This window comes from Panulirus ornatus, chromosome 5 (genome assembly GCF_036320965.1).
Source record: "Panulirus ornatus isolate Po-2019 chromosome 5, ASM3632096v1, whole genome shotgun sequence".
Taxonomy (NCBI): Eukaryota; Metazoa; Arthropoda; class Malacostraca; order Decapoda; family Palinuridae; genus Panulirus; species Panulirus ornatus.
In genome coordinates this window covers 4,583,495-4,604,296 of record NC_092228.1, presented here as the reverse complement: position 1 = coordinate 4,604,296, position 20,802 = coordinate 4,583,495, and the positions used below count along the sequence as shown (strand labels likewise).

At 46.3% G+C, this 20,802-nt stretch overlaps 1 protein-coding gene across 1 annotated transcript in view; it reads right to left on the bottom strand.

Moving 5' to 3' along the window:
• The window catches only part of LOC139746956 (uncharacterized), an 88,710-nt gene extending 72,809 nt beyond the window's left edge, over positions 1-15,901 (bottom strand). Inside the window, exon 1 of the mRNA XM_071658657.1 lies at positions 15,350-15,901. The gene's annotated coding sequence lies outside the window, so the exon portion shown is untranslated. The remainder of the gene's footprint in view (positions 1-15,349) is intronic.
• Between the last annotated feature and the right edge of the window lie 4,901 nt (positions 15,902-20,802).

The window sequence follows — 20,802 nt, the reverse complement described above, 5'->3', positions numbered from 1 at the left end:
TACGCGATCACAGATGTCGCTCCTGTAGTTTTGTCAAGGGAACTTATTTGTAGTGAGTCCGTGTGAAGGGTAGTGACGACCACCCCGGCAGAACCACCACCACCACTAAACTACCACGATCGCCACAAGCCACCCCGTCTGAACCACCACCACTACCACGATCGCCACAAGCAACACCACACCTTCAGAATGTTGCATGAGCAGCTTTATGTCCTTTTGATCTGTGACATTATAGTGTGGAACTCTTCCTCAATTATTACACGATTTTGAATTTGCAGGGAAAGATTCCGCTTTCAGGAGTTCTTGTTCAGCAGTTTAGATTCACTCGTCACTGAAAATCCCTCCGTGATGGATTTACCTGAACCAGTGGGAGTAGATCCACAACACCCTGATCACTGTGATGTCTTCAGGATCATCGTGTCGCCGCGCTGGTGCTTCTCAAGGACGCCCACCACTCCAGGAATATATATATATATATATATATATATATATATATATATATATATATATATATATATATATTCTATCATCTTGTAGAATATTTTGAAATCCTGAAGCCAGGAATTATTTCCCTTTTTGTTTTCTATATGATACGTGTCTGGGATAGCCTTGTGCTTTGCCAGTAGTTTGAGTACGTGGTATCATTTGTGTGTGTGTGTGAGCGTCTTAGTAAACTGTTCGTGTGTGTGGTGACGTGCCACTGTCAGCACATGTAAACCCCGAGAAGAAAGGGGTTTGCCGACAGGACCCATGTTCATGCGTGGGGTACTGGCAGGTTGTGTGGGGTACTGGCAGGTTGTGTGGGGTACTGGCAGGTTGTGTGTGGGGTACTGGCAGGTGCTGAATAGCATACACCACCAACCTGGCTACATCACGGTCACACACGGTGACAAGTCCTCCGTACGTACCCTAGGGGCGGCCGCCACCACGCGCGCACGGTGGACTGTGGTAAACCAAATCGACCGAGGTTCGCACACCCCGGTCACGCACTGCATATACGGCACATCTCTCCAAGGATGGGGGGGGGCTACTAAATTAACCAGGACAGAGTTCGTTGTGTGCTAAGACACCGCTGGCAACGGCCGTGTACGGCAGGAGAGCAACACACTTTAGAAATACCACGAGACTCCTGCTTTCCGAGGACAAGACGCCAAGGGGAGGGGGTCGGGTATGTCGAGACGCTCGTCTCGGTCCACAAGCCTTTGCATAGACTCAGGGTTGTCATGTCTGTAACCCAGGCCAAATGACCCCCCAAGTTCAACCCCTGGGCACGACGGTACGACCCTTTGGTATGGTGGTATGAACTTTTGACCTGGTCCTTAAGGGTCAGGTCAAAGGTCAGGCCGTTATTACCTAAAGGTCGCACTGTCGTGGTAGAGTAACGGGAATTTTGTTACCGTGTTTTATTTATTTTCATTACTGTTCACTGAACCGTAGGATGCCTCACGTGTAAGGACAGTGTCGGGTTCAAGTTTTTGCTGACGTGACCCCAAACCTCAGTACTAGTGATGTGTCCCCAAACCTCAGTACTGGTGATGTGACCCCAAACCTCAGTACTGGTGATGTGACCCCAAACCTCAATACTGGTGATGTGACCCCAAACCTCAGTACTGGTGATGTGACCCCAAACCTGAGTACTGGTGATGTGACCCCAAACCTCAGTGCTGATGTGGCCCCAGGCCCCAGTACTGTGGCCACTGAGTCAGAGGGGCCAGACACAAGCCAGCCAGCCAGCCAGCTTGCTGAGTTTAAAACCCCTAATCGCTGGCGAGAAGTAGTGGCCTTGTACTTTCCCCGTCGGGGCATTTTAAACATGAGGAAGCTTTAATACACAGCTTGAGCTGTTGCTGATTTTTTTTTTGTGTGTGTGTGGTACTTCTCGCCAAGCTTAATGTACTTGTTCAGGTTTAAGGTTAGGAGGTCAAATCTGTGGGAACAATATGATGTTTCATATCTCTTGCTCCTCCTTGAAAATTACTTGTTGTTAGAACTGTTGACACAGCCGTTGCTGCTGAAGCTGCTGCTCCCGTTGGCACAGCTGTTGCTGCTGAAGCTGCTGCTCCCGTTGACACAGCTGTGGCTGCTGAAGCTGCTGCTCCCGTTGACACAGCTGTTGCAGCGACTGACATTTACAACTGTTTTCGGCACTGAATCTACTCGGGTTGCTGCTGCTGCTGCTGCCGCCGCTTCTCCAGGACCTGCTACTAATGTCGGTCGCTGGCGCCCACTGTTTGATCTTGAACTTCAACAGTTGTCGGCGTGGACAGAAAAAAAAGACGCTAAAAAAAACCTGTAGGAGTTTGTGCCAGGTAGATGGGAACTCAAGGGGAACAGCCGCCATGCACTCTCAGCCACTGGTTGAGGCGCCGCTGTACTGGTACTGAAGATCTTTGAATTTACATATATACATTTTCTTTTTTTATGTTAGCTGTGACAGCCCGGGCAGCTGAGGCCCTAATCAAGGCCATCCGATTAATGCTATATATATACATCCTACCTCGAGCCAGGTACCCATTTTATCGACCAACCACTATGAGTGAATGAACAGGTGGGTTGACTGTGGACCGAGTGCTGCTCCAACCAGGATTCGAACCTATGCGCTCGACCGTGGAAGGCCCGTGAGTGCGCCCTGGTCAGGAACGCTGAACGCTGCTCTATGGGAGTCTTACAAGACTTCTTGATATTTTGTATAAAATTTGCTTTCAGGAAAACCTCCCTGCGTGTCACACAGCTCATCATACCCTCGTGGGATAATCAACCTCTGGTTTGTAAACTTCCCTGCGTGTCACACAGCTCATCATACCCTCGTGGGATAATCAACCTCTGGTTTGTAAACTTCCCTGCGTGTCACACAGCTCATCATACCCTCGTGGGATAATCAACCCATGGTTTGTAAACTTCCCTGCGTGTCACACAGCTCATCATACCCTCGTGGGATAATCAACCTATGGTTTGTTCCTTTAAACTAATGCTCACGGTTCTAACTCCTCTGCTTTGTACCGGTACCCAATTCGCACGATTGTAAGACCTCTGTTTTTCTTCCCTTTACACTCAATTTTCACGGCCCTACCCCTTCTGTCTTCATACCCCTGCCTTAATTGTCACGGATCATTTTTTATTTCACTTGGTGGGTATTTATTTGGGTTTCAGGTGTATATATTGCATGATTACTACCTCCATTTGCTTGTTTAACCTAATTCTCACGATAGTTAGTTGGTTATCAGAGCTTTAGGCCTATCGACAGCTAGGGCCATTAAGGTTGTCAGCGTCAGTTTGTTACCACCAGTCGAAAAAAAATAAAGAAAAACAAACACGTGAAACACGTTCCTCAGGTGTTCACGATCATTCCAAAACCATCCACACTGTCACTGTACCTATATTTAGGCGCCTTTGTTCTTACGGTCAGTTTATAACCACCGCCTGAATAGTCTTCAGTTCCTCCTGGTGTTAAAAGATGTTCCTAACACCCTTGTTTTGCTCCTTTATACCCCTCACTCTCACGGTCTTAGCTCTTTATCTTCTAAACTCTAATTTTCTGTCTTTCAAACCAAACGATTTAACTTTATGGTTCCATTCACCTTCGACATAATAGCTATCACCTCTGCCCCTAACACCGTTGAATGACGTACACATTTTTTTCGTGTTTGATAAATGTAGATACGAAACAGAAAGACATACATCTCATCTAGTACATATAATAAAAGAACACCGATGATAAGGTTAACAAAAAAGCATAAGATACTCTAATTATAGTTAAAAAGAGAGTCAGACATGAGTAATAGATCGACCGGGCCGGGTGACTGGTTTCGTATCATACACAATGAAAGCAATTTATAAGAAAGGAATAGCCTAACTCATGGGCCATAGTGGCCATTCTGTGCCCCATCGCCTCCTTTCTCTGCGGCCCCCACACCCACCGTGGCCAATGAGAGGCCGGGCATAACCCACCCCACTGGTCTAACTCCCACAATCATAACAACAGACACACGCCTTCCTCAGCGCCGGAGGGAGGTGGGCGAAAAACTAGAAGTGACACATTACGCACGGGCTAAAATTGAACGTCGGGAAATACAGGTGACTTGGGTAGAGGGGAGTTATGGGTCTTGGCCATGGGTCAAAATAGGTTCCACTCTGCTGTTGTTATCAGGCTGATCCCCCAGGGGGTCATACCAGGTCATCCAGGTAATTCATAGTAGCCGCTCGTTCCTGTGGGACTTACGGAAGGCATCTGGAGATATGGAAAGTGAATCCCATGAACACGATGGCCCGACTCTTGAGCGCGACGGTGCGACCCTTGAGTGCGACGGTACGACCCTTGAGCGCGACGGTACGACCCTTGAGTGCGCGACGGTACGACCCTTGAGTGGGCGACGGTACGACCCTTGAGTGGGCGACGGTACGACCCTTGAGTGGGCGACGGTTCGACCCTTGAGTGCGCGACGGTACGACCCTTGAGCGCGACGGTACGACCCTTGAGCGCGACGGTACGACCCTTGAGCATGGCAATGCCACACGTGAGCACGACAATACGACCCTTCAGGAGATTAGCTTGGCCTATAACCTGACCACTAAGGGTCATTACTGATCATAAAATCACGCTGACACACACCACACTTTGGGCCCAATTCTAGGACAAATGTAGTGGTCTAACATGTAGGCCTACCGCACTCAGTTTTAAGGTCTAAACTGTGATTTCGAGAGAGGAAAGAAATTCTAAAAGCTTCTCACGTTCGTTCATGTTTGTGTATATGTTAGGAGAGTACTTGATACCGAGGGTAATAAGTGGAGCAGGCGCCTTCTCCGGCTGTAGCTCTGATCAAATCGCAAAAGCGTCTCCTTCGCGTCACATAGTTCTTTCCCTTTACGTAAGATATTGCTATTTGATATATATATATATATATATATATATATATATATATATATATATATATATATATATATATATATATATATATATATATATATATATATATATATATTTATATATATCTTTCATCAGCTGGGCCAATCCTCTTAACCTTACATGTTTATCATACACGCTTTCGAATTCCACGATCTTTTTTTTTTTTTCTTTCTTTTTCCCAGGAGGAGATCCAAAGGTAGAGAGAGTGGCTTCAGTTTCAAGGTCACCACCGTAAGGAAAGACTAGATCCAACCTTGATGGCGCGTCAACAGTACCTTTGATGTTAGTGTACACCGTGATAATCTGGCACAACCCAAAAAAGAAAAGAAAAAAAAAACTTCACACACACTTGCGACTTGGGTCTGCCGTGTGTTTTTCATGCCGTGTGGGTTTAGGTTTGTCCCGTCTGCTTGACTTGAGAAGAGAGAAATCCCAGAGCGAGTGAAATATGCCGCCATTCCTCTTGGTTAAATTTGTGCTGCTATCCGCACCTTCCCAATGGTTCATTATTTAATTTTTTTCTGGCTTGTCTGACTTCCCAAACGAGAATTGTATATTATCAGACCAATTAGCCAGGCTTCTGTCAGTTACTCTCACGTCGCGCCTGATGTGCCCATTGCTAAACCATTTGAGTCTTGGCCTCTGATAGTTTTCCTTCTCTGAAAGGCTACTCCCTTTTCCTGTCACCTTACCTCCGCCAGAGAACAGAACGGGTGATTCAATTTCCTTGTCCGGTTTAGTCTCAATTATGATATGTGTCTTAAAGCTCACATTTGCGGTCTTTACACTCAGGCTCCCTACGGTTGCCCCACGTATTCGACACTCGTTGACAGGTTTAAAGAAGGAGCTTTAGGTGTTTCCTCCGACTCGTCTAGTGCTGAAGGCCTGTGTCTGATGTTTCTCATCTTTGAAGAGTTTTTTTTTTGCTTTGTCGTTTCTTGATTGTCTCACTCTTGATTGTCTGCTCTGTTCCTTTTTCTAACACTCATCCTAACTCCTCGCTTTCAGCTGGTCTGTAAGGTGATAGTGAGAGTCACTCAATGTTTTCTTCCATATTAAATGTGAGATTGAGTTGACGTCTCTTCCTTCCCCCATACCTTCCTCGGTCCTCGTTAATTTCCCTGTCTTTTCTCCTCCAATGCGCCAAGAACCTGCACGATATCCCCAATCATCTCGCCTTCCTCAAGGAACCTCCCCATCCTAGACTTGATATATTCCTCTTGTTGACCATATATCTAGAAGGATCTGACGCCGTACGTCCAGGTCACGCCCCATCGTTCTGGCGACACTCCCCTGGAAGGTGTTCTTTGCTCTCTCCATCACTAACCCTCCATGTCCTTCAGCCTCATGACCGCGGGCGTTACGAGCCTTGAGTATGATGGCGTAACGTACGACGTTACTCTCAAAGGTCGGGTCAAAGACGTGGCCATCATACCCAGGAGATGTTGGTAGCGACGTGTTCAAGGGTCTGACTTACCAAAGAACTGACGCACCATTCCCCAGCGGTGGGCATTTCCTTCAGCTTGCTTCGTTAGCCTTGCAGTCTTCAGTAACCTTAATAACAGCTTCCTTTACACTTTTTTTTTAATTCTTTTGAAATTCAGTTGAACTGATCGCCTCTCTGATTGCCTTTCTGTGTTCCACCTCCATTGCGAGTAACATTCTCACTGCACTTATCGTTACTCCCTTAGCTCAGTTATGGCATCATTCCTGACGTTCGATAGGTCTCCCACATCCAGTCTTCCTTCGGGTACGGCTTTTTTTTTGTTTTTTTTGTTACGTGTTCGTTTAGTTAATTCCCAAATGCTTTTATCCACTTTCGCTGATGTTTCGGTTCATCCGAGCTCTCTGTCATAGCCATAAACATCAGAGTTTTATTGTCAGTACCTTCACGTGCACCTCTTGTTCTGTTCGTCTTGTCTTTTATGTCTTCTCCCCCAAACCCATGGAATGCCAATGCCTTGTTTCTCGTCATAGCACGCGTTGCTCTCCAATGGCTTAAATCCCCCCATTAACTTGCTGTTGCAGTTGCGTCCATTGCCACATACCGCGTCTCAGACCATTCCAATAATATTTCACTCACATGCCAACACTCGCAGTCTCACTGAATTATTTCTAATTCGTTTCTACTTGTATCGTCTCAGACGTAAATACATATGTATATTTATGTCGGCGAACCTACATACGCATGTAAATTCAGCAGCGAGTTTTAGTCTAATGCTGTTTTCACAGCTTTGACACTATAATAATGACACCTGGCAACTTGACAACGTGTTTCCGGCTGTTGGCGAAAACCATAACAATACAAGACGTTCTGTATGTTTTTTCTCCCAAGTCCTTTTGTTTCTTCCCGGTAGATATGCTTCACATAACTTCTCCCTAATGAACCAGTTTGTCACTGACAACCCTGGAGTCTTAAGAGAGACTAGACAGCTCATCGTAAGGCGTTCCAGACGCCACCATCGGCACGGACTCCTAAAAAGAAGAAATGAAAGACGCGATCCCCCATTTATTTACTCGTCTTTAGAGGCGATGATGCGTTACGACAGCCGTCTGGCGATCTTCAGATCCAGTACGGGTGGAAGACTCACCTCCCGTTACACAGGTAGAGTCAAGCACTCTTATCAACCACAGATGAATCCTGAAAATACAATCGGTTGCTCAGGCATCTAAAATACCCTGCCCTCACGCATGACCGTGTGTGTGTGTGTGTGTGTGTATGTACATTGTCCGTAAAATTAGATGATTTAGGATGTTCATTCACTTCTTTATAATGTCATCTACCACTGCATGTAGCAACAAAACAAATCTGTCCCCAGAACTACCCAGGCACGTCGCTGTTACACTGTGGACGATGAGTACTCTGAAAATTTAGTGGGGAAACTTGGCGAGTTTGGGGTAGGAAAGACATCGCTCACAAATCAACCAGATGAGACTCTTTTGAACCGCTTGAGACAGGAGCCGAGATTTAAGCGGAGATAATTTTCCTGCGAAAGAACAGAACTTTATTTGCATAATATTTGTTTTAAGAAATTCTTCTGCGAGGGACGACTTAAATTCTGCATGGTAAGCCTCGCTCAAAATGACTGCTATGGGAAGAGCAGGCAAGGCGCTCTCGCTCATAACCCCTCCCCCCCACGACCGCCAGCACATTAGCTCCTCCCCCTGGGTTGAACATGCCCTAGTAACGTCACCACCCGTTGCATAAAGTGAGGAAGTATAATCATGAATAGACATTTATCAACCCCCCATCCTCCTCTCGCATTTGAGCCAGGTCTGATCCTTGACAAGATGAACCTGGCGGGAGCAGAGCAAGGTACATGACGGGGGGGTAAGTCCGCTGTCAGTACCCGCTCTCCCATAACTGTCGTCGGGAAACCATTTTGATATACCTGGCTTGTCGTCTGACACGCCATCTCATCTCATCCCTCTTGTTATCACGGACTGTATTTTTAAAACAGAGGGAACGCGATACCTTTGATCTTATAAACCGAAGGAGCGAGTATAGAAACAAAGAATCTTCAAGTGCGCTTGCGCAAAAGATTGGATGGAGTGCTTTTAAGTGTGCTAAAGAGCACGAGCCAAGCAGGCCCGGAGGCTGCGTGCTCACCTTGGACCACAACATGTCACTTCCCCCTAAAGATCACACGCCTGATACGAGCTGGGATGATCTTCTATATTAAAGTTTTTGATGTTCTTACCCCTGTATCTCGCGCGAGTCGAGCTGAGGCTGTATATATATATATATATATATATATATATATATATATATATATATATATATATATATATATATCGTCCTCAGCCTGAAGTCGTTTATTACCTGGTGATCTCCGCTCCTCGGCTGAGCCGTGTAGAATGTTGCTTGCTACTAGTTTCTCGTGCGTTCTGGTGTTATAGATTTATATGTTTCCGATTCCTTGCTCGTGTGTTACACAATCTGCCTGTATCGAGGTTATCTCGGCGTGTCAGTCAGGATCTTAGATTTATGGTTGTCAAGCAACACAGGCCGCACTTAATCCTTGGCACCGACCGTAGTATACGACCTCCACCGCCTGAGCCCTCGATTGGCAGACCGGAGTTTATCGTCTGGGGTTTAGAGCGTCGGGGTTGTGAACTGGATACCACCAGGATGTGAGGTTGGCCCGGTGACTCCCTGTATCTGGGAGGGAGGTGGGGTTGGATATGCTCCCACACGGGTGAATGAAATATCTGGAGCCAAGTTGTCTGTGCTGGTTATTCCCGTTATGTAAGGTTGGTTCCATCCTCTCTCTCTCTCTCTCTCTCTCTCTCTCTCTCTCTCTCTCTCTCTCTCTCTCTCTCTCTCTCTCTCTCTGGGGCTTATGCTGGCAAGAGAAAGCCGGTGTGAGGGGCTCATGCTGTCAAGAGGGAGCCTGTGTGAGGGGCTCATGCTGTCAAGAGGGAGCCTGTGTGAGGGGCATATGCTGTCAAGAGGGAGCCTGTGTGAGGGGCTCATGCTGTCAAGAGGGAGCCTGTGTGAGGGGCTCATGCTGTCAAGAGGGAGCCGGTGTGTGGGGCTCATGCTGTCAAGAGGGAGCCGGTGTGTGGGGCTCATGCTGTCAAGAGTGGATTTTGTGAGTGATTGCAACGGATCTCTGTTGGTAACGGGAGAATTTTGTGAGTGATTGTAACGGATCTCTGTTGATAACGGGAGAATTTTGTGAGTGATTGCAACGGATCTCTGTTGATAACGGGAGAATTTTGTGAGTGATTGTAACGGATCTCTGTTGATAACGGGAGAATTTTGTGAGTGATTGTAACGGATCTCTGTTGGTAACGAGTGGATTTTGTGAGTGATTGCAACGGATCTCTGTTGGTAACGGGAGAATTTTGTGAGTGATTGCAACGGATCTCTGTTGGTAACGGGAGAATTTTGTGAGTGATTGCAACGGATCTCTGTTGGTAACGAGTGGATTTTGTGAGTGATTGCAACGGATCTCTGTTGATAACGGGAGAATTTTGTGAGTGATTGCAACGGATCTCTGTTGATAACGGGAGAATTTTGTGAGTGATTGCAACGGATCTCTGTTGATAACGGGAGAATTTTGTGAGTGATTGTAACGGATCTCTGTTGGTAACGGGAGAATTTTGTGAGTGATTGTAACGGATCTCTGTTGATAACGGGAGAATTTTGTGAGTGATTGTAACGGATCTCTGTTGGTAACGAGTGGATTTTGTGAGTGATTGCAACGGATCTCTGTTGGTAACGGGAGAATTTTGTGAGTGATTGCAACGGATCTCTGTTGGTAACGGGAGAATTTTGTGAGTGATTGTAACGGATCTCTGTTGGTAACGGGAGAATTTTGTGAGTGATTGCAACGGATCTCTGTTGGTAACGAGTGGATTTTGTGAGTGATTGTAACGGATCTCTGTTGATAACGGGAGAATTTTGTGAGTGATTGCAACGGATCTCTGTTGGTAACGGGAGAATTTTGTGAGTGATTGTAACGGATCTGTGGTGGTGACGGGAGAATTTTGTGAGTGATTGCAACGGATCTCTGTTGGTAACGGGAGAATTTTGTGAGTGATTGTAACGGATCTCTGTTGGTAACGAGTGGATTTTGTGAGTGATTGCAACGGATCTCTGTTGATAACGGGAGAATTTTGTGAGTGATTGCAACGGATCTCTGTTGGTAACGAGTGGATTTTGTGAGTGATTGTAACGGATCTCTGTTGATAACGGGAGAATTTTGTGAGTGATTGTAACGGATCTCTGTTGGTAACGGGAGAATTTTGTGAGTGATTGCAACGGATCTCTGTTGGTAACGGGAGAATTTTGTGAGTGATTGTAACGGATCTCTGTTGATAACGGGAGAATTTTGTGAGTGATTGTAACGGATCTGTGGTGGTGACGGGAGAATTTTGTGAGTGATTGTAACGGATCTGTGGTGGTGACGGGAGAATTTTGTGAGTGATTGTAACGGATCTCTGTTGGTAACGGGAGAATTTTGTGAGTGATTGTAACGGATCTGTGGTGGTGACGGGAGAATTTTGTGAGTGATTGTAACGGTTCTCTGTTGGTAACGAGTGGATTTTGTGAGTGATTGTAACGGATCTCTGTTGGTAACGGGAGAATTTTGTGAGTGATTGCAACGGATCTCTGTTGGTAACGAGTGGATTTTGTGAGTGATTGCAACGGATCTCTGTTGGTAACGAGTGGATTTTGTGAGTGATTGTAACGGATCTCTGTTGGTAACGAGTGGATTTTGTGAGTGATTGCAACGGATCTCTGTTGGTAACGAGTGGATTTTGTGAGTGATTGCAACGGATCTCTGTTGGTAACGAGTGGATTTTGTGAGTGATTGTAACGGTTCTCTGTTGGTAACGAGTGGATTTTGTGAGTGATTGCAACGGATCTCTGTTGGTAACGGGAGAATTTTGTGAGTGATTGCAACGGATCTCTGTTGATAACGGGAGAATTTTGTGAGTGATTGTAACGGATCTCTGTTGATAACGGGAGAATTTTGTGAGTGATTGTAACGGATCTCTGTTGGTAACGAGTGGATTTTGTGAGTGATTGTAACGGATCTCTGTTGATAACGGGAGAATTTTGTGAGTGATTGCAACGGATCTCTGTTGGTAACGAGTGGATTTTGTGAGTGATTGTAACGGATCTCTGTTGATAACGGGAGAATTTTGTGAGTGATTGTAACGGATCTCTGTTGGTAACGAGTGGATTTTGTGAGTGATTGCAACGGATCTCTGTTGGTAACGAGTGGATTTTGTGAGTGATTGCAACGGATCTCTGTTGGTAACGAGTGGATTTTGTGAGTGATTGCAACGGATCTCTGTTGGTAACGGGAGAATTTTGTGAGTGATTGTAACGGATCTCTGTTGGTAACGGGAGAATTTTGTGAGTGATTGTAACGGATCTCTGTTGATAACGGGAGAATTTTGTGAGTGATTGCAACGGATCTCTGTTGGTAACGGGAGAATTTTGTGAGTGATTGCAACGGATCTCTGTTGATAACGGGAGAATTTTGTGAGTGATTGTAACGGATCTCTGTTGGTAACGAGTGGATTTTGTGAGTGATTGCAACGGATCTCTGTTGGTAACGGGAGAATTTTGTGAGTGATTGTAACGGATCTCTGTTGGTAACGGGAGAATTTTGTGAGTGATTGTAACGGATCTCTGTTGGTAACGGGAGAATTTTGTGAGTGATTGCAACGGATCTCTGTTGGTAACGGGAGAATTTTGTGAGTGATTGTAACGGATCTCTGTTGGTAACGAGTGGATTTTGTGAGTGATTGTAACGGATCTCTGTTGGTAACGAGTGGATTTTGTGAGTGATTGCAACGGATCTCTGTTGGTAACGAGTGGATTTTGTGAGTGATTGCAACGGATCTCTGTTGGTAACGAGTGGATTTTGTGAGTGATTGCAACGGATCTCTGTTGGTAACGGGAGAATTTTGTGAGTGATTGTAACGGATCTGTGGTGGTGACGGGAGAATTTTGTGAGTGATTGCAACGGATCTCTGTTGGTAACGAGTGGATTTTGTGAGTGATTGTAACGGATCTCTGTTGGTAACGAGTGGATTTTGTGAGTGATTGTAACGGATCTCTGTTGGTAACGGGAGAATTTTGTGAGTGATTGCAACGGATCTCTGTTGGTAACGAGTGGATTTTGTGAGTGATTGTAACGGATCTCTGTTGATAACGGGAGAATTTTGTGAGTGATTGCAACGGATCTCTGTTGGTAACGAGTGGATTTTGTGAGTGATTGCAACGGATCTCTGTTGGTAACGGGAGAATTTTGTGAGTGATTGCAACGGATCTCTGTTGGTAACGGGAGAATTTTGTGAGTGATTGCAACGGATCTCTGTTGGTAACGGGAGAATTTTGTGAGTGATTGTAACGGATCTGTGGTGGTGACGGGAGAATTTTGTGAGTGATTGCAACGGATCTCTGTTGGTAACGAGTGGATTTTGTGAGTGATTGTAACGGATCTGTGGTGGTGACGGGAGAATTTTGTGAGTGATTGTAACGGTTCTCTGTTGGTAACGAGTGGATTTTGTGAGTGATTGTAACGGTTCTCTGTTGGTAACGAGTGGATTTTGTGAGTGATTGCAACGGATCTCTGTTGGTAACGGGAGAATTTTGTGAGTGATTTGCAACGGATCTCTGTTGATAACGGGAGAATTTTGTGAGTGATTGCAACGGATCTCTGTTGATAACGAGAGAATTTCGTCGGATTTGTGGATATTATGACGGACTTCTGGTGATTAAGACCGATTTGCGATGATTCAAGCCAATTTACGGTGATGACAACGGATTTTCGGCCACTTATGCATGACGAATCACCAGTTAACCCTGGCAGGATTGAGGTGATCACGGTGGATTTGTGGCGATGTTGTGCGGACTTGAAGTGAGTGTGGCGAACTTCTAAACGATTGTGATGTGACAGTAATTATCCTCCAGGTGACACAGATTAGTCCACCAAATTATCCATCGGTGGCACAGATTAGTCCACCGTAACACCACCAGTTAACCCCTGGCGACAGAGATTTTGCCTTTGGCAGTACTGAGTGACACGTGGCAACCCTCAGTTTATTCCTGGATGATCGTGCTTTGCTTGTTAATGGCTCCTGATGACGCTAGTAACCACCCTGAGCCACCATTTACCCCTACGTGGTCATCAGCGATGCCTAAGGACTCTATTCTATCCCTCGGCAAAGTCGCTGAACCTCTAATGGTCTTCGGTAACTCCCAGTGACCCTGGGATGAGCGTAGTTAACTCCTGGTGGACTAAAATGACCTGAAGACCCATTCATTGGTCGTTAGGGCGCCCGTCGTTGCTTGGCCATTTCCATTACCAACAGTTACCTTCATTACAGTCTAAACGACTGACTGCTCCCTCTGGTTTATATAACTGGTCTCCTGGTGGCCGTCATTCATCTTTGATTGACCTTAAATGACCTCTCGTGACACCAGGGAACATCTGGCGACCGATAATTGTCTTAGGATGATCCTGCATGACGTACCCTGACCCACCCCCCCCTCACAAGACTACTCTGCTTCCACTGCATGTGCCCCGGGTTGACCTCCTCCGTTGACCCCTCTAGTGCTCCTGGGGGTTAGGAGTGACCCATGATGATGACCCTGTCGGAGGCTCATGGCAGTAAATGCCTGGCAGTAATCACATCCATGAGTGATAAGCTAGTGGAAATGGGGCGGGCAGGAGGCGGGCGAGTCCCATAAAACTTCGAATGATGGGGTACCGGGCCCGAGGGAAATGGCCAGCTCCCAAGACGCCCCTTGGAAGGAGGGAGGGAAGGATGGGGAGAAAAGGAGGGAAGGAGAAGAGAGGGTTTTGGGAGGAGATGGATGCTGGAGGGGGTGATAAGAAATGGGCAGAAGGTGTGGCATATGTGCTAGCATAGCAGGGAGAGCAACGGGGAATATGGTGGGCTGGTGGGAAGTGCAGTGTTGGTGATGGTGATGACTGGGTATGTTGGTGGTGGTGATGATGGAGGCGTTAGTAAGGCGGTGACAGTACCCACAGCTGTGACACACACACACACACACACACCCAACAGCAACTTCCACTGCTGCGACATGAACGTCTACGCCAGCATATCGTCCTTTCGAGCAGCAGCAGCACAGCCAACCCTATCCATAACAGCAGCACCATTAACAGCTGATGTACCAGCACCAACAACAACCATCAGGGCAACAGCAGTAGACCAACTGTTGTGTAAGGCGGAAGCCTTCAGTAGGCTGCCCAGACAGAGCTGTGGAGGGCTGAGGGCCTCCATTCTGGCCAGGTAGTGCCTGTGCAGGGCCGTGTGGCTCCCCCTTAACTTTTGATCACCTCGCCACACATTATACCAAAGTCGTCCATCTAGGTGGTGCAATCCTCCAGTCTTTTTTAACACTTTTGCCGCACCAGTGGCAACCCGCAAGCAAGAGGAGGACTTCTTCAGGCAGGGCCGAGTTGTGTTGTGTGTTTCAGGGGAGCCCTGAAGACAGGACCGAACCACGTTCTCTGCTGTAGAGGGCCGCTAAAGTCAGGGCCCAGTAGACGACCCTAAAAGAAGGACTGAGTTGCCTTGTGTTTCAGAGGGTCCTTACTTAAAGGCAATGCTTAGTTGCGGTACGTGTTGACAAGGACCTGAAGGTGGCTCGTGGTAAGTGTTTCCAAGGAACTACATATAAAGCTGTAGGTGATGCTTGGCCACTTCCCACCCTCAGTCAGTGGCCAGCGATCCTCACATTCTTCTTGTTAGGTCCTCGACTTAGAACCAGTTCCATTTGCAGACTCACAGACTAGTTAAAGCCCTTATGTGGAGCTGTGAACTGTACCTAAGTTTTCTTACAGAAAGTTTAAGATTTGGAAGAAACTTCAGCATGTGATTTGCCGCTAGAAGAGAGAGAGATCATCCTTTTTCTAAATCCTGTGTGCAACAGAAGTAGTTTTCACTTACCTACACGAAGCAAAGAGTGAAGTGTTTCTGTAGATCCTTGAGCGGTATGTCTTGATTTTTACGAGCACTATGAGAAAATCCTGAACACAATACACAGTACATGAGAGGGCCAGCGGCAGATCACATCCTTCACTTTGCCCGCCGTTTCTCTCAGGCTGCGACACTCAGCAACACACACACACCTTCCCTTCCAACTAAAATTCACCGAAGAGTCAAGCAAGAAGCCTGGCGGTGGCTGGGTGTGTGTGTGTGTGTGTGTGTGTGTGTGTGTGTATGTGTGTGTGTGTGTGTGTGTGTGTGTGTGTGGGCCTCGTCCCGTGGTGGAGTTGTAGCGGGCGAGCGTGTTGGGGTGGCGGGGTTGGTGACGGGGAAGGTGGGCCTCCACACTGACTGGCCTGGTGAAGAACACGTGCCGCACGGGGGAGCCACCCACCTCGGGTGCCACTCTCCTCCTCACACTCACTTCCCACGCCGGCCAGGCCCAGGGGCGGGTGCCAGCAGGAGATGCCAAGCATCAACCCACACACACACGCGGCACTGGCCACCACTACAGCGGGCTGGGGGAGCAGCAGTACAGCAGCGGTGGTGGGCGAGCCAGGCCAGGGAGGAGCCTTCACTACATCAGCCACGAGGCGCACTAAAAATACCCCGAGGCTGCTGCTGCTGCTGCTGGTGCCCCTGCCCACTTCCCTCCCTCTCTCCCTCTCTCTCTCCCTCTCCCTCCTTCCTGCCTTCCTCTCACACCCTGGCCTCCTGAGACACGCACGCCCTCACTGTGATTTCGAAAACATCTCAGAATTCCACACTAAACCTTGGGGGGGGGGGGGGGGCGCCCCCGGGGCGCCCCCGGTGTACTAGGCCTAGAGGGAGCGACGTCACGGGGGCTCCGCCAGACCCCCGACAGGAACGACTTGGGTCTTGACGACCAGCCTCACCTGACCTTAACTGAGCTCCAGTGTCAACCTTGCATCATTACCAGAATAGCCTCTCCAACCCGTCCCACATGATGAAGCGTAATAACTACCACAACAAAAAATGTACTATTTGTAGATCTTCCACCGTTCATAATGTAAGTGGTCCCGGATGCTGAGTCCTGAGCGTATAGTTCCGTCTGATGAGCCCTAAGCGTATGATACCGGGTGTAGAGCCCTGAGCGCATAGTCTCGGTGCTGAGCCCTGGGCGTATTGTCCCAGCCACTGAGCCCTGAGTGTATAGTCCCGGGTGCTGAGCCCTGAGAGTATAGTCCCGGGTGCTGAGCCCTGGGTGTATGGTCCCAGCTGCTGAGTCCTGAGCCTATTGTCCTGGGCGCTGAGCTATGAGCGTATGGTCCTAGCGGCTGAGCCCTGAGCGTATAGTCCTGGCTGCTGACCCCTGGGCGTATATGAAGACACGCAATACAGGGGAAAGGGGGGGGGGGTGATAAGCAAATAACACACAATGGAAGTGGGGTTTTTTTTTTTAGCGATGTTTTACGGCCATTTCTATTCTGATTATCTTGGCTATAAAAACGAAGCACGTGGACCTGAGAGAGGCTCAGTTTTTGAGCGCCACCAGATGGCGAGAGCAGCGGGGGTCGTTTGGTTAAGTGGCGGGATGATGGTCAGAACAACACACACACACACACACACACACGGTCCTCCAGGCTGGTCGTGGCCACCCCACCACTCTCTCACTCCCCTCGAACACGACGGAACGACCCCTTAGTCATGGTCGTCTAACCCACCCGACCACCACTGTCTCACCCCCTCGAACACGACGCTTATTGACGAGGCAAAAGGCCAGTCTACCATGAACAAGGGTCTGTGACAAGGCCATGCTGTCATAACCAAGGACGGTCGCACCCGGTGGTCATGTTCTCCCAGCTTAAGGGGGTAATGATTCACCTCACCTCGTGCAGCTACACCACACGCTAGTGGAGGACCGCTAACCACTTTATCATTTCTCGAAGATATGGCTTATTCATGGCAGATTGGCCTTTTGCTTCGTCAACAAGCTTCGAATAAAATGCCAGACCATCATGACTTAAGGGTCGTTTCTTGTATCGTCTAACATTGGGGTTCCTCTAAGTTTGAATAAGTCAGCAGATAAGTGGCACATCATCAAGTTTCCAGATGCATGTCCTTATCGTGTACACCCATGTACTCGTGTTTTCACAATTTTTTTTTTCATTTTGTTAATTTACACCTCCATGTCTCACCATCCCCACCTAGATCTAGATACTTCTAGATTTTAATGTGGTTAGAATCTCCCATTATCACACCTTTTCCATCGCAGCAGAGTAGCTTGTTTCGCTGCCTTTCGTTGCACCCTCATTATAATTACGAAACATTTGATCAGGTTACTTAATATCTTTTCGGAGACCTCTGTATCGTAATGACTATTAGAGCGGTATCTGTTGCTGACCGCTCCCCCTTCCCCCGACACTGGTAGCCTGTGGAGGTACAAGCCCCTCTTACCCTGTGATGGTACAAGCCACCCATACCCCGTGACGGTACAAGCCACCCCATACCCTGTGACGGTACAAGACACTGTTATCCTAAGACGGTATACAAGCCACTCATACCCTGTGATGGTACAAGCCCTTGACGCCCTGTAATGGTACAAGGTCATCTCTTTGATGGTACAAGGCCCTGACTCGCTGAATGAGATATTAGGTCTTGGGAGTGCTGTTTTTTGTTATGATTCCGTAGTTACTGGTGAGAGCCATCATAGAAAACGTAAGGATTGCCGTTGGGGTATCCTTTGTGTTCTGCTCAGAAAATGCTCGGAAATTTGGCCTTAGCGGACCTGATCACATATTTGAGTGAAAGCCAGAGAGGTCACAGTATGTAGTCTCCCGCAATTATTTCAATTAGATGTTTTCATTCCATGAATATAATTGTCTTCATTGGATCACCTGTTGAAGAGCTTTTGAGGATTTGTTTGAAATGCGTTCGCTTGAACATGTAAACAAGCTGGGATCCACTTAGACTGTTACACCTTCTCATATATATATATATATATATATATATATATATATATATATATATATATATCTTTTTTATTTTTCATTTTGCCGCTTGCGCAACCTCGCTAACGCGGGAGACAGCGACAAAGCAAAAAAAAAAAAAAAATATATATATATATATATATATATATATATATATATATATATATATATATATATATATATATATATATATAAGCGTCAAGTCTGTAGAGTCCTTACCTATAGTTCCAGATTTTTAACATTTATAAATGATAATTCTACGAATCTTCTCGGGTGGTCTTTGCCATTTAATCGTAAGGGTTGGACAACCGTTTCCCACCCGTAGCACGTCGTTGAACTGGTGTCCCGTTACAATAATATCTAAAGTAACTCCACCTTACTCTGATTATACTCATGATCAGCTTAACATATTCTGTCCTACCTTTCTTCCTGATGTGAGAGCAGGGGCGTATCTAGGGGAAATAGCGCCTATGGCAAGCACTGAAATTGCGCCCCTGGCTTGATTAAAAATGTACATACAGTGGATATATATAAAGATATATACATTGTAATCATAACCTGTTGAAGAGTTAGTTCAATCTTAGATTGATATAAACGCTTCAAGACTTAAAGTTAGATTTATTTGATCTAAATTGTAACGTAGAAGCGGTAATGCAACTGATAGTAGCAAAATACTACTATAGTTGAAAAGTAGGCGAGTTTCTTTTTTTTATCTCAAAACCGAACCGTTAAAAATGTCAATCGAGTAGCATTGTCAAAAAACAAACCTGTTCAGTGCTCCCCCCCCCCCCTAAAAGTGGCGCTCAGGGCACCTGCCATGCCCTAGATACCTTCATTTTTTTGGCATTTTTCTCAGAAAATGTGATTTCCTTTAAAACTCATCATAAGAAGTATTTTTCATGCTGAACACAAATCCAATGTTGAAATAGCGTTTAGTCCTCGTATTTATTTATTTTTATTATACTTTGTCGCTGTCTCCCGCGTTTGCGAGGTAGCGCAAGGAAACAGACGAAAGAAATGGCCCCCCCCCCCCCATACACATGTATATACATACGTCCACACACGCAAATATACATACCTACACAGCTTTCCATGGTTTACCCCAGACGCTTCACATGCCTTGATTCAATCCACTGACAGCACGTCAACCCCTGTATACCACATCGCTCCAATTCACTCTATTCCTTGCCCTCCTTTCACCCTCCTGCATGTTCAGGCCCCGATCACACAAAATCCTTTTCACTCCATCTTTCCACCTCCAATTTGGTCTCCCTCTTCTCCTCGTTCCCTCCACCTCCGACACATATATCCTCTTGGTCAATCTTTCCTCACTCATTCTCTCCATGTGCCCAAACCATTTCAAAACACCCTCTTCTGCTCTCTCAACCACGCTCTTTTTATTTCCACACATCTCTCTTACCCTTACGTTACTTACTCGATCAAACCACCTCACACCACACATTGTCCTCAAACATCTCATTTCCAGCACATCCATCCTCCTGCGCACAACTCTATCCATAGCCCACGCCTCGCAACCATACAACATTGTTGGAACCACTATTCCTTCAAACATACCCATTTTTGCTTTCCGAGATAATGTTCTCGACTTCCACACATTTTTCAAGGCTCCCAAAATTTTCGCCCCCTCCCCCACCCTATGATCCACTTCCGCTTCCATGGTTCCATCCGCTGACAGATCCACTCCCAGATATCTAAAACACTTCACTTCCTCCAGTTTTTCTCCATTCAAACTCACCTCCCAATTGACTTGACCCTCAACCCTACTGTACCTAATAACCTTGCTCTTATTCACATTTACTCTTAACTTTCTTCTTCCACACACTTTACCAAACTCCGTCACCAGCTTCTGCAGTCCTCGTAATAACTCCTACTTTAGCTATTAAATGAAGTCAATTTTGAAATATTTCTGTTCCTTTGCATCGTATTTACTGAGTAAGTATCGATAACTGAGAGCATTATTATATATCTCTTTCATGATTATTTCAAGTATAGAAGTGTTTGAACGTCTTATCTTTCAATTTTAAACCAAAAAGTTTTTTGAGCTGAAAAATACCCATTACCTTCAGTTTTTGGCATTTTTATCAGAAAATTGATTTCCTTTTAAAAACTCATTACAAGAAGTATTTTTCATGCTGAGTACAAATCTGGTGTTAAAATATCGTTTGGTTGTCTTTATGACATTTTTGGCATTTTTCTCAGAAAAAAAGATTTCCTTTAAAAACTCATTATAGGAAGTATTTTTCATGCCACTGTGTGAGAGTATCTTTGTTTCACAGATGAAGTGACGACGTATATCTACAACATCCTCGGCTTCTTGTCCCTCCAATATCTAAACATCACACTTTTATTATAGGACAGCTAGAGTAGAAAAGACATAGCTGATGATATGATTGGGCCATGGGATATGTTTCTGTGGCTCTAGGTGAGATGCCTAAGGACTGG